Source organism: Larimichthys crocea, chromosome XXIV (genome assembly GCF_000972845.2).
Source record: "Larimichthys crocea isolate SSNF chromosome XXIV, L_crocea_2.0, whole genome shotgun sequence".
Taxonomy (NCBI): Eukaryota; Metazoa; Chordata; class Actinopteri; family Sciaenidae; genus Larimichthys; species Larimichthys crocea.
The window spans coordinates 16,528,105-16,543,234 of NC_040034.1; positions in this window are offsets into that span (position 1 = coordinate 16,528,105).

Consider the following 15,130-nt stretch of genomic DNA (forward strand, 5'->3'; position numbering starts at 1 on the left):
ACACGCTCGTATTAAATGACTGAGACGAGATTAATTTGACTCCGGGGAGGATAAAATGAACCTCTGTGTGTGTGTGTGTGTGTGTGTGTGTGTGTGTGTGTGTGTGTGTGTGTGTGTGTGTGTGTGTGCGTGTGTGTGTGTGTGTTCAGTGTATAGATAAACTTGTAGAGTATTCCTACTATGTGTTCACCGCCGTCCTGATAATGGAGGTCGCGCTGAAGCTTGTGGCGTTTGGCGTACTGAGGTTCTTCAAAAGCAGGTAACATCAGCACAGTGTTTCATTTCCTGATCTGCTTTGACATGTTAGGCATTGGAAGAGCCTAAAGTGTTGCCTGGCAATACCGTCTGATTTTGTGTTTTAGGTGGAATCTTCTGGACGTTGCCGTCGCCTTAAGTTCCATCATCAGCATCGTTGTCGACAAGACCATTGCAAAAGTATTTCTCAATAATCCCAGCATCCTGAGAGTGTGCAGAGTACTCCGACTAGCACAAGGTACACACACACACACAAACACACACAAACACACACACAGAAAGTTAAATTGATTGAATATTTTGGTGGCAAAAACTGATATTGGTCAATTTTAAGATTTTTCTTTTCATGTCTTTGTCACTTTGTCTGTTTGTGTTTGTGGATTTCACAACACACACAAAAAAATTGTCTTCATGTAAATGATCAAGTGAGGAAGTGTGTGCGTGTGTTTATGACCTGTAACCATGTGCTGTGTGTCTTTTCAGTGCTGAAGAATATTAGACTTCTGCTAACAACCATTATAAAGACATTGTCACAGGTAAACAGACACTGTTGTTGTTTCGTCTGATTCGTCGTAAATGTGAAGTGGATTTGAATGATTTCGTTTTGCTCCAGGAGAAGAATTAGAAACAGGTTTGTTTGTGAATAGGAGGGATTTGTTTGATGTTTTGGTGGATATATAAATGTTTGCCCACATTACAGTATGCAAAATTCTGTGTGTGCACCCTAGAAACCCTTCAGTCAGTTTTATTTTTAAATCTGCATATTAATGAAGACCAAAGATCGGATAAGGCCGCCATAAAACTCAGTTTTAAACTGTGCAGCAGTATTTCTCATAGTCTGATCATTTAAAGGAATATTTGTTATCCACAAATGGAGGAAGTGTTAGGTTTGCATCAACAGTGGAAATGAACACAGTGCTTTAAAAAAACAGTGCTCATTCTATATGAAACCCTTAAAGGTCTCTGTTAGAGTGTTTATACAATGTTTATTGTTTGTGGTGCAGCTGATTTAACATGAATTTTGATGATTTTGATTTCAGGTTGACAATATTTGCCTACTCATTCTTCTTCTTCATCTAAGGTGTGCTGGGAGTGGAGCTCTTTGGCAGGCTTTGTGAGTCACACTACGAGCTGGACGCATACACAGAGAGTTACTGCTGCTTTAACTAGACCTCAGAATACAAGGAAACATTTAGTTTGAGCTAATCCTTTCATAAAATCATAGCGGACTATATTGTAATTTTTGATGATAAGTAAACTCATCCTTGGACTCCAAAACACAGGATTTTATTAGTTGAAACTAACATAAATCAATCTAGGCGTGTCTGTATTGAACAGCATGCAGCGATGATAACCCGTGTCACGGTTTACACCAGCACGCCAACTTCAGGCATTTCGGGATGGCCCTGCTGACGCTCTACCAAGTGTGCACCGGAGACAACTGGAGCGGGATTATGAAAGTATGGACACACTCATACATACATACATACACACTAGCTCTATACAAACCGTATATTATCCACTGCATTGCATTCATTTTCTTTATTTATCAGCATAAACTCTGCCATGTGGCCGTTAAGAAAGATTTGTTAAGGAGAAGATTTAAGGCTCCCTCTGAATTGAATGTACAACTTTTGAGGGTATTATCCTAATTATACATAAACCAGGGGTGTCCAAACTACGGCCCGCGGGCCAATTGCGGCCATTTTTAATTGGCCCGAAGCGAAAGGTAGAAAGTGAGTGCAGAAAATTTCAGACACGTTGGGAGAGTGAATATTTCTTCAAAGAATTCAAGGGGAAGTGTGTCTGTTTGATCTGCACTGAAACTGTGGCAGTTATGAACTGAGTGCAATGCCGTTCACAATTTAGGTGAGTAAAAGATATATTCCACAGTACCTGTGTGTTAATAAGCATTTATGTGCAGGTACACATGCGACAAATATCAATAATGCACATCTATTCTGTCACTAGCCTGTTTTTGCTCACCACTTGCGTTTTTCTTGTTAACACACAGAGTACACACCGCTGTGCACAGTGCACACACTGCACACGTCATCTGATGCGGATTTGCTCCTTGATCAAGTGACATTTGTCTGGCACGAGTGCCATCGGATCATCACCGCAGCTGGATGGCCCGATTTACATACCCAACGCAGCTGATACTCACCAGAATAATTTACTAAAATGATATACACTTCTGTTATTAAGTCCAGTTCAGTCTGTTAATGTTGATAACCGTCCAAACGAACGTTAATAGGCGTGATGCTAAGCCTAAAAACTTAAATGACAAGCTTGAAATGTACCCGTCCCATTTTCCCCTTTATTGTTTTTTCTCTGTACTGTAAATCTTATGTCTAAGAAGAAATCTGAGGCTGCTGTTCTGAGAATGAGCTACCAAAGCTTTTTATGAATAAATCAATAAAGATCCATTTATGGAAAGCTGTGATGAATGCAGTGTTGTCTTTAATCATATAACAATATAACATATTTGACCACTTTTAATAGATTTTTCTAACTTTAATACACTAAAGTTAAGGCTATATACCTAATTTCTAGTAAGTGGCCCACCCCCTCCTATATGTTTATGTATGTGGCCCTCATTGAAAAAAGTTTGGACACCCCTGCCATAAACAATCATCATCAAAATGCTATATGTAATCAAATAAGAATATTATTTGTGAAGTTAAACTACATCTTCCAGCCAATGAGAGAAGAATCACTCCTTTTAAGTTTTTATGAATCGGGACAGCAAGAGAGGTTTTATGGGAAGTCACAGTCTCCATGAAATAAATTGATGATTTCCTGAAGATGGAGAAAGTGTTGTAATGTGACATAATCTTGTATCCTTCCCACTCACCGTGGTTCTAAACGTTTTTCGTTGAGGTCGTGTCGTCCGGTTTATAGCGGCTGTCCAAGCTACCTGCACTGGTCTCTCCCATCTGCTTCACCAGCTTTGTGGTCATGGGGCAGTTTGTGCTGGTCTACCTGGTGGTGGCAGCGATCATGCAAGCTCTGGAGGACAGGACCGAGGTACCACAAAATGCACAGACCACAGAAGCACACGGAAGCACTGGTTAGAACAGCTGTAAAGGTTTATTTCACAGCTTCTAATACTTTGCTATAAAGTTTCCTGGAAAGACTTTTACCATAGTACTTATTACAAGGAAAACACATTGTCTTTATAGTGCTTCTGTTACATATACATCATTGAAACCTATAAAGTGCACATCAGGTCAACTGAACATGAAAAAGTCAAACCTTTCAACAAGTTTCAATTAACAAATATTAAATTACCAAAACCCAAATTACATTAGTTAATTGTCTATATAATTAGTACCAATTTAAACAGATCATTGCAGTAAAGACAAAAAGCACTTTTACTCAATACTGTACTTAAGTACAAATCTGAGTGTCACTAGACAGTCACTCACTTTTAATGCCAAATTTCCAAACATGGTTCCAGCTTCTCAAACATGAAGATTTGCTGATTTTTCTTTTAATCATTTGGAATCATTTTGTAACAATGTTGAGATTTGGACAAAGCATTGTGAAAAGTGTCACTTACAGGCGTTTAAAAAAAAACAAAAAATTTTCAGAAATGTTACAAGCCAAATGATAGATCAAATCATGGAGAAAATAATCAGCAGATGAATCCAGAATGAAAACAATCATGAGTTGCAGTCAGAGCAGTTTTAAACCCTAACCAACTTCAACATCGTCCTGTTGTTCGATCAATGCATGAGTCTTAATAAGATTATATCACTTTAACTGCTGAATACACTTTACCTAAGATTACTCACTTTACTTTTACTTGTAATGGAGTATTTAACAGTGCGCTATAAGTACTTTTACTAAAATGATAAACGATCTGAATGATTGTCTGTTCAGTTTCAGGGTAGAAATGAAACATCTTTCTATTCTCTGTTAGACTGAATATATTTTTCCTTTTTCTAAATGTAATTCTTTTAAACTTGAAGTCAAACTCCTCGCTAAAAACACTAACAGGCAAAAAGCTTGTGCTGCAGGAGAAAATATAATAATAATCATTTTGACTGTAACAGAAGAATATTTGAACGTTACAGAGCAAGACCATCAACCTTCCACCCCAGGAAGGGGAAGAAGAGCACAACACAGCCCTGCTGCCTCCAGGACAGTGAGTGGAATCCAGTTCCAGAGTCGCCGACACAGTAGAAAAGAGCCGATCCCTTTAATGACTATGATGTCATTATAACATGATGAAACACTGACGCTGCCTTTATTTAACTGTTGTGTGTAAATAACAAATGTATATGGTGTATATGAATTTGAATCCACACGATGACTATTGATTGAATGGACATTGTATATATTGATCTTTGTTTTATGTGGAAATAACATGTGTATGTTGTATGTGAATTGGATTTGAAGCCATGCTGTTGATCTTAGTTTTTAGTTAGTAGATTTTAAGACTTTTAATGGAATGAATTAAAACATGTATTTGTGTATACTGATCATTTTATACTGATTGTTTCAAACTGTTGATGTGGATTTTATTTGAATAAAATGATTGGAGATATTTTCTTGTTTAAAGTTGTAACATAAACTGTGTAAATAATCAAATAAACTTTACTTGTATAGCACTTTTCAAAATACACTTTAATAAAATTGAAGACACATTTAAGATAGAACATAAACACGTTTATTTCTGCTGTGAAGTTGGACGTTTTAATATGAACACTTATGGGGGTTGAAGTGTTCTGTAGCCGCTTTCACCACTACGTTGCCAACATTACCGCTTTGTTTTTGACTGCAAATGGAGAGGAAAACACGTTGCCTGCTAATGCTTTTAGTGCACGTCAACTTCACTTTCTTCAGCAGTGGAATAACACACACACATGATTATCTTTATATGCACGCAAGCAGAAAGTAATTTTAATTATGTGCTAAAAACAATTTTTGGTAAACGACAATAGAACTTTAGACAGTCCCCTTGCTTCCAGTATTAATACTAAGCTATGTCCTGACTCAGGCCTACAAGGCTTTCATTTTTATTTTTGGCCTTTTTCAAGCTTTTATTTGACAGTTGAAGAGTGACAGGAATGTGGGGAGAAAGATGGGGAATGACATACAACAAAGGGCCACAGGTCGGATTAGAACCCTGGGCCGCTGTGGCGAGGAATGAGCCTTCGTACATGGGGCTGCTGCTCTACCAACTGAGCTAACCAACACGCTTCACTGGCGTTTAAATAACAGGTTGGTGAGATGTATTTTTAGATGATTATGTTTCCTAAATAATGGATATACTGGCCAATCACAGGCCTCAGGAGAAGGAAGACCAGTCAGACTCTGAGCGAAGGTTAACAGCAGACAGATTTAAAGCAGGCTGTTGGCACAGCTTTGTGCCTGCAGGGAAAACCATGATAAAGAGACACACCATTTCCTTTCCTGTTGATGAATATGAATCTATGTAACAGTCCTGATGGCTAGTCCAAACTTACAGTGGGCTTGTGATAATAATGATGATGATGATGATGATGTTGGCTGTATGAAAATGTTTTAAATATTTAAGGAGTGTAAAAATACAGGTGCTACAAGCAGCTCAATAAAATAAATCCACTTGACATCCGGTGTATTAAACTTTCATGGCCGCTTGGTTTGAGCTGGTTCATGTGAATGGGTGAAGCACTCTACGTATGTGTGTGTATGGGTGCGTTCAAGTGCATAAGACCGGAGGTGGGGGCGCGTGAGGGTGAGCCTGCGTGCAATTATGAATGTATGTGTGTGTGTGTGTGTGTGTGTGTATCCCTGTGCATTTGTGAGTGTGTGTTGTGCGGGTGTGCTATGAATATTTAATGTGCTACTCAGTATTCATGAGGCTGAAAGATGAAGAGAAGCAAAGAGAGGGGAAGAGACAGAGAGGTTGGGGTAAAGGGGAAAAAGAGATTTAAATCATCTGACAACAGCGTATGGTTACTATGGACATAACACTGTAGTCCTGAAATGTGATTATGGCCACGACTGTGAGCCTGCCTGTCTCTTCAGCACTGTAAAACACAGTAAATACAGGACGCAGCAAGGCAAGAGAAGCTGTTCTTAACTGAGATTTTTTTTAATCAAATAAGCATGTGAGTCATTGAATTCAGCAAGATGTCCGCGATAGCTGGATTCCAATTCGGTTGTTGTGAAAATAATTTGAACAGGTCATGGTGACTTGCAATTGAATTAACATTGGAAATGTGTAAAATAAATAATGACTCAGCATGATCTAACTGATGAATCATTCAGTCTCGTTACACAACACTTGAGTGCTGACTCAAAATGTTATCTAAGTAAGCAACTGCTCCTTTCACTGGACTGTATATAAGGTTTGAACTCAGTGTAGACATGCTGTATAGTCTAAATATGAAGAATAACAGCACATCTGTCATGGTATATATGAAAATATTATACAGTATATATACTGTATATTTACACAACTTGACCTGTTTCCTGCAGGTATCTTATTTCACAGCCATTCCAGTGTGTCATGATTCAAGCAGCCTATAATCATAATCAAGTATGCTGTTATATGATCTTATCACAGAAATAAGAAATGATGCAGTCAAATTAATTCTAAATGTTTGTTGTGGGGTGAATACATGCGTTCACCTCTATCAGAGCCTTTTCTTCACTAATATTCTGAATGTGATAACTACAAGATGATTAAAACATGGCTTCATATTTTTAAAAAATCAGGCCTTAAAGAGTGACCAACAACATACATTGTCTATATCTAAGTCGAGCGCTCTGTGGATTGTAAACAAATAGTGCAAAGGAATAAATATTCAATGGGTAGGTTACTTCATATGCATGAAGTGGGTGGTTAGTTACAGTATGCATGCATGCATGATGTACCATAGGCTATATACAGTGTGCAGGATTTATAGCTGATGATGCATGCATGTTAGAGCGCAGTGTGTAATTTAAATATCCATCCAACTTCCATAACTGCTTATCTTCATTAGGGTGCCTAGCAGAGGAGAGGAGCTGAATCAGGTTGTGTTTAGGGTGTGAAGGGTCTGCAGTGGTGTTTTCAGTGTGTTTGCTGCCTCTAGAGATATAGATGTAGGACCACTGTTAGTCCTGGGTGAAGGGCAGGTTGGCACCAATGATTTTCAATGCAGTCCTGACTACATGTTTCTGAACAGACTACATGATTGCAGAGTAGAACTGGATCAGCAAGTCCTGAGGCGGGTTGAACTTCCTGTGCACCTCTGTCCAGGTTCAACATCACTTGTTGAATAAAGTTAAAATGTAGTTTTCACAAAGTAGAGCTAATACATTTGGCCATACAGGAGGCACATTGCCTAAGGTGGGTTCTTCAGTTCATCTAGAACAACACTTTCTTCCAACAAAGTTTTGGACCACATGCCCCTAAAGGCAAAGGACTCCAACAGGTCTTTGACGGCTTTCTCATCATGAATATCTGATCAAGAGAAGACAGGAAAGAAAAGACAGAATATTGTGGACTCACATTTTGTACTCCCACTTTACTAGTAAACACAATCTGACCCGACTCAAGTGTTAATAGCTTAAAATGTCAAATAAAATAAAGTTACTCATGCAGTTACTCTTAAAGAGGTTAGCTGCAACTTCAAAAATAACCCAAAGCCCCTGATAGACAGGGCAGCAGATTTCTATTACACATTAACTTCAGTAAATTAGCCACTTAGAAGTGGGCAGAGTGAGATGAAAGTAAAGACATAATCTAGACCCGATGTGTCAAACGTAAAGGATCACCAAAGTCATGCAGTTCATTGTGAGTCTTGTGATGTCTGAATCAGATCTAAGGGTTGACGCCTCAACCCAAATTACCAAAAAAAGGTACTAAAGTCATTGGGTTTTTCTTTGGGGGAAATGGATTTCTTGGTAAATCATCCAAAACTTGTTGAGATCTTTAACCCTGGACCAAAGTGGTGGACTGACTGACTAACAGACAGACAGAGAGGATAACAGGCTGACATTGCCATCCTCAGATCCATTCTGCAACCGCAACAAAAAAAAAATACACAAATATGTGGATCATATTTTGCTACTTTGTAAAAAGACCATGTCTGGATGAAAGGAAATGCCTTGTTCAACAAGATATGTGGTGTTACTGAAGCTGTCAGTGTCAGTGATGATTGCGACTGAGCCGTTTAGTGACTTAACATATTGAGACAGCCTCAAACTGGGGCACGCACACAGTGAAACAGGTAGAAGTATTGGATTTTACCTTCCTCTCTCAAACAATTACGAACCTCTTAAAGAGTTCTGCTTTAATGTAACCGCAGTAACTGTCGCGTTCACATTAGTGCTGCTGTCTGGTTTCACATAGCAAAAATGAGCCTCGCATTCAGTAAAGTAAGTTGTTCACAAAGTTTGTATGGAAACAAGCCTTGCTTGCAGATAGGGAAAAAGCCAAGATGGCTGCATCTTTGTGAAACTTTCTGTTTTATTTTTCTAAATTATAGCCACATTTTTCATCTTGTCATGCTCATAACTATGGCTGCATGAATAAATTCAATAACAAGAAATACGACGGCACAACAGCAAAATAAAAAGGACTACAATAAAGAAAATTAACACAATATAAATAAGAGTAGAGCACTGTGTGTGAGGAAGTAAAAATATGTATGTGTAGTATAAAACTACAATAAATGTGCACAGTAAGCATGTATGCAGGATATTTACAACAGAAAAACACAATGTAAGCAAAGCAACAATACAAGGGATACAAGAATTAATGTTTAATTTCAGTGACTAAGCATTACTGTGCAGCAAGCTGGGCAGTTATCATCACGAAATTAAGCCCAACTGTGTGAATCAGATGATGCAAAGTGGACCTCATCGCTCTGAGCAGCAGCCTATACATCATCCTCTTTATTACACACTACTTATCAAAAGCATTCGTCTTTGAGCACAATATATCGACTCGGAACAACTTAATTACAAGCTCAAGTCATTTACAAGCGTTTGCCAACAAGCTGATTTAACAAGCTTGCAAACATTGGGTAGCTAAAATCCATGGCTTCACCGTGACTAACGGATGTTTGGGCCTTTGTTTTCGGTGCACTCCTAATTAGTCGAAAGGTGAACTCGCTTATTCTGCAGTGTCCCTGTCAGACGAGATGTGGGGAATAGTGAGACAGGGGACAGATATCAGACATCAGTCTTCTTACAGGTACAGAATCAGGCTGGCAGTGATGGGCTGCAGGTCAGAGGTGTCTTGTTTAAGAAGACGCACACTTCACCAGAGTGGGTCCCAAAACAACTTGCCTTGATTTTATTTGCCCTCTTGCCTGTGCTTCTGCACTTGTTCCTCTTTTCTCCTGCCTGCAAATTTTAGATAACAGGGTGAGAACAGATAACACTTCCCTCTCCCTTCTTTCCTTCCCTACTTCACCTCTACAACTGAGACCATAACCAAGTAGGATTGGCGATCCCTGGCAAGTAGCAACCTCCATTCCATCCAATTCTTCAGTCATATTCAAAATTCACTCTGGATCAAAACCAAAACCAAAACCAAAAGAAAAAGGACACTGAACTGTGGGATGAAACATATGCAGGAACATGCATCTTATTTGTTTGAATGCTGCTGCTAGCTAAATGTAGTTTTTCTTTTGGAAACCAGGGTCAGGCATGCAGTTCATATTATTTACATTCTTCACAAATGATCCTTAAATCATTGTGTGGACCCTAATTGATCAACATGAATTAAAATATGTCTTTTTACCCAAACAAAGAAGATAATACTTTTTTTTTTTTTAAATAAGCGTCTAACCTAATAATATTCCCATGTAACAAGTAAGCCATAAATCCCCACTCTGACTCTGGATGAAGAAATGCTGTGTTTTAACATCCGGGGTTCCTTATATTAGAACAGTAACATGACCAGCTTATTCCAGTGCTGTGTGGGGAACCTCTAATGAGCCAGCCAGTTTGAACAGGACAGACAAAAAAATACACGATGCATCCACCGCTGCCTTCTTACAATTGTCACCAGGTTCTCAAATATCATCGAAATAATGTCATCCATTTAGACTCTACATCTCAGTTACTGGATGAAATACCACTGCTTTACCAGAGGTTTATTTTTCACCGTCACACAGAGATTGTTTAACTGCTCTCCCTCGTGTGAACTTTCAGGGTAAACACACCATGATTACAGAGACCGGACTTTGGACTCCGGAGCAGTTTGAGTCCTTATTTAATTAACTGATTTTGACCTGATATCCATCAGGCAGGCTACTGGAACTTGGCACCCTGATGTGTAAGTGCGAGTGTCTAGCAGCACCACTCAGACTCAACAACTAATGGCTGGCTTTTACACCTGGACATGCACCCTCCCACACACACACACACACACACACACAACACACACAAATAGGATAAACCAACTGCTGATGTGAAGTTGCCAACCTTGTCTATGTAGGCAAAGAAAATGGACATTTAATTGTAGAGCAATCAAAGCTGAGAGCTTAATGGGACTTTTATAGCTTTCCATTGCTCAACCACTTTCCTTCCCTGCCTCTCCCTCCCCTGTATGTTCTTTTTGTAATCATTTTTCATCCAACAGATATAAAACGTGAGAGCTTTTTTGTGCTATGGCTGAAATTCACTTTCAGCCCCCCGCACACAATTTCTATTTCTTTGCTCAAATCCAATCAGCTAAAATCAAGGTCCATACTTGACAATAAAGGCAGCATTTTTATCTCTTTGCTTGTTGGCGTTAGTTTCTTTTGTTCCTCTGGTCTGTTGGTCTTGATGTTTTGCTGCTTGGAAACACAAAAGGTACAACGCTTTTAGACAAAGCTAATCTCTCTGGACATAAGCAGATGAAAAAGCCAAAGCGGGCAGAAAAATAAAGGAAAATCGAGTGTTTTGTGTTTGTTGGCTGATAAATTAACCTCAAAGTCAGCCTGAACAAACTCTAATACATGCTTGTTTTGGAGGTTTTGAATAAGGGCAGATACAGTTAGAATACAATAATACAGAAGTAAGATGCAGTAGTACAATAACAAACTTCTTTGACCTTTGGGCAAAATGTTTATGACTTGCTCATGGAAACGTTTAATTTTAGGAAATGTACCTTTATTTTGTAGAACAACAAGAAGCCAAATTTAGTTGCATTACAATAGCTCCAGTCCTCCACTCCCACAGGTAGTACTTTCTAATGGTTCAGGAACTATTGGGCTGAACACGAGGACAGATATAGGACTAACCCTAATCCTACCTCAGACCCTGAAACACAAACCTCTGCAGCTGGATGCTCAGACCATTTTAATGTCTTTTAGCTAATGTGGTATATTTTTGAGTCTGCTTTATTTGAACTTATGGGAATTCGCAGAGTAAACAGATGTCTTAAGTAAAATTGGAGAAAGCTTTTAGCACCATAGAATTGAGCGATTGGCTGTCATCTTAATATCAACTATTTTCTGTATGCCTCCCCATTTAAGGTATACATGGTAAGATTGCTGTAAGCCCTTGAGATGACAAGATCCAGGCTTGCACCAATGGTCATCATTACCAAATACGGAAGAATGTATGGTGAAAGGTTCATAACATTAATATGTAATCGCTTCATTTGCATATTAGTATATAGCAGGGCAACGCCTTAACACAGGGGGAGAATCGGGGCTGCAATCTGACCATAGGGACCTCAGCAGTCTTTAATCTGACCTCAAGGATTCTCTTCATGCACTCAGAGTATGCAATGGCTTATAATAAAAAAAGGAGCATTCCTTAAGAAAGAAGCCTCGAGTTCTGTTTATTCTTTTTCACTCAAACAAGCACGAAGAGAGTCGTCAATACACGACACTAATTGTTTTGGTTTTCTGGCCAACTATTTGCTGTTCTGGTTCAATCTCACCGTTCTCATCAACCTAACTTCCTGCAAACCTGCTGGTCAATAAATGTGGAGTGCAACTGATAAAAAAAAAGCTATGTTTTTCATGAGTTAGTGGAGACCAAAAACAGAGCTAAAAGGAGACCTCATATAAATATAAATGGATGTTAAAAACAACAACTGTTTGCTGGCACCTTTACCAGATAAACTTGTTGTTGATGAAGAGCTGAAAAGAACCTGAGATGAATGGCTGTTGATAGAGCTAGCATATGAATAAAAAGCTTGTCTCATTTGCATTTATTCTTTACATCCATTAAAAAACACAATAAATGAAACACAGTAAACATTAAATATGAAGAACAACACGATGAAGCCTTTTGTTTCCTCTACGTGAGACATGCGTCTTTTTAAAGCTCCATCTGCTTTATTTGCCTGATCTTAGTTTACATGCAGAAAAAGCAGATTAGCAAAAGGGAGTTTTTTTTTAGTTGCCGATTGTAGATCCATAGTTCCTTGAACTATTTGGTTGTGAAAGGCAATTTGTTTCTTTTATTTCCCCGCCAACCAGCTGTTGGTGGAAGGGGTCAAACCAAGTCTCCTTGAAGTCTCAATTCTATTCTCACAGGACCAAATGACTTATCTCACAACACACACAAGCAGGCACACACATTCACAGATACAAACTCTCCAAGTGGCAAAATGACTGTGTTTACCATCACACACTTCTACACCTCACTGTGGCAACCATGACAACGGACAGTACACCCCCCCTCTCAGATTAGAGTTGACTGAAATTAGATTCCCCTGGAAATCCAATCTAGCCGTCCTCGTTCCATTCCAACAAATCTCAACTGTCCATTAATGTTCACCTGAGTGGCCGAGTGTGTGTATGTGGGTTGTGATAGAAGTCAAGTGAGTGGATCACACAAAGACCCCCATCCCTGCCCATGTAATTCCACCTGATTTCAGTCAAGACCTCTTGAAACGTCACAGTGATGTGCTCGGTTTGTTTCTTATAATTTGAATTCTAATTTTAGTGCAAGACAATGATGGACTGCAATGAACTACAAATCACTACGAATGACTCATGACAGACATATTTCAACAGTGTTGCATGCTTTTTGTTGTAGTTGTAATCATCAGTTCTTGCTATGGAAACAGGTATCACTAGCCACCACTTCAGTGTGTAGATCCTCTATCTCGAGAAAGGGTCATTCGCTCTGCCTGCTTCAAATTCCCAATACAGTGCACTCTTTCTGAGAATGTGAGCATTGTGGGTTCTTGCAACAAGGTCAAGAACGTCAATGTCCAAGTTGCAGACAATTCCTACATTCAGAGAATGGAAACCCTTTTGATTGACATACTTGTATCTAAACACGAATAGCTTGGTCTTTGCTACTTCTTCTTGGGTGGGTAGGTTGATATAATTACTTTGTGTACCAGAGCACCAGAGACACTCTTCTAATATCCTGATATCCTGTTGTTCAATGTACCTTTACCATATCCCCCCACAGTATTTTGATATATACCTGTAGGGTGAGGGATAACAGTTTCTGTGCAGTACATGGTGTAGTTGAAGGAACAGGTCTTCAATGAGGTCTAAGTCAGATGTAACCCTGTTGTACAATCAGCTGGTGTACACGGCTCTAGTAGTCCATTGATCGTGTGCAGTTTATAATACTAGATGGCAATAAGACGTTCACACACGGCTTTAACATAGTGAAAGGCTTTATTTAGTGTTTTGTTGACTTTTAATTAAAAGTCAGGAGGAGAAATCTTTCCAACCTTGAAAAACTTAACTGCAATTCCGCAAATATCGCAAGATACTATTTTCCTTGGTCTCACTAGCTCATAACTTTAAATTATTTCACTAAATGCCAAACCTAAGGTCAAATTAGCCTTTGCACTTCATGCCATCATGTCCTCTGGTTCCAGGGAAGTTCTGAGCACATAGAGCTCAAATGTTGTGTGAAAGCTCAAATGAAAGGGAATAGAAAAGGGAGAATGAAATCCAATTGATGAACAGAGAAGCCGTGAGGTTACATCCTTGGTCATTGCATTCAACAGTAATGGACAGATTTTCAGATACACGTCCTATATTACATGGGTAGGTGAAAAAAATCGATTCACGGAAGAATCGTGACTCTTATCTGGCTTAGCAAGGCTGCCAAGGATTCACATCCCTGTTATATTATTATTGAGCTGAAGAGAGAGAAGTTGACAGATGACAAAAAAATGTTTCCAAAGAAAGAAAGCTGGAAAGAAGAGAGAAGACATGTTCAGGTATGAAAGTCATTCCTAAGCCTTTGTGCCTCAGAGCTCAGAGGATTCAAAATCATCTCCTTGTAGCCTGCAGTCCTTCGGTTGCAGGTGAAAAAGTATTAGAATTGCTTATATTTTTTTATTCAGTAGCGGTCAATCCATTTCCATTCTTCCATTTATTCTTCCATTTTGTTTCTGTCAATTCACCAACTTTCATTCTGGTCACATTCCTGTGAAAAACAGCAGAAATCAAGCTGGATAAACGTCTCACGGTAATTAAGCTTATTGCCACTTTGTGCAGGGGAAACTGGTGACCTGCAAGACTTTGTTAATATTCAGAAATGCAGAAATGTTGTAATTTTTCTTTGCTTTCAGAAACCTAATTACCCAAGTTTCACATACTTTAATATATTCAAATTAACACGACTATAGAGTAGATACTTGAGGGGAAATCCTTTTTTCCCTCAAGTTTTTACTGTGTGTAAATGTGGAGAGGTGGAGTGATGGGCAGTCCCACCCTGGGAGTACCCTGGGTTCGGTACCTTGCTCAAGTGCCTAGAAGGTGAACTGGCGCCTGTCCAGCTACCGGCCCACCCTCCATACTTTGGTCCACACTGGACTTGACCAGGCTGGCCACCCTCTGGTTCCCCATGCAACTCACCTCCCAAGCCAAATCCCTACAGATCAAGCTACTGCCGCCCCCTTGCTCCTCTGTTATATTAGCTGCTCAAGCAGTGTTTTTTTCTGCCTGTGGATTTCTGGGACCTG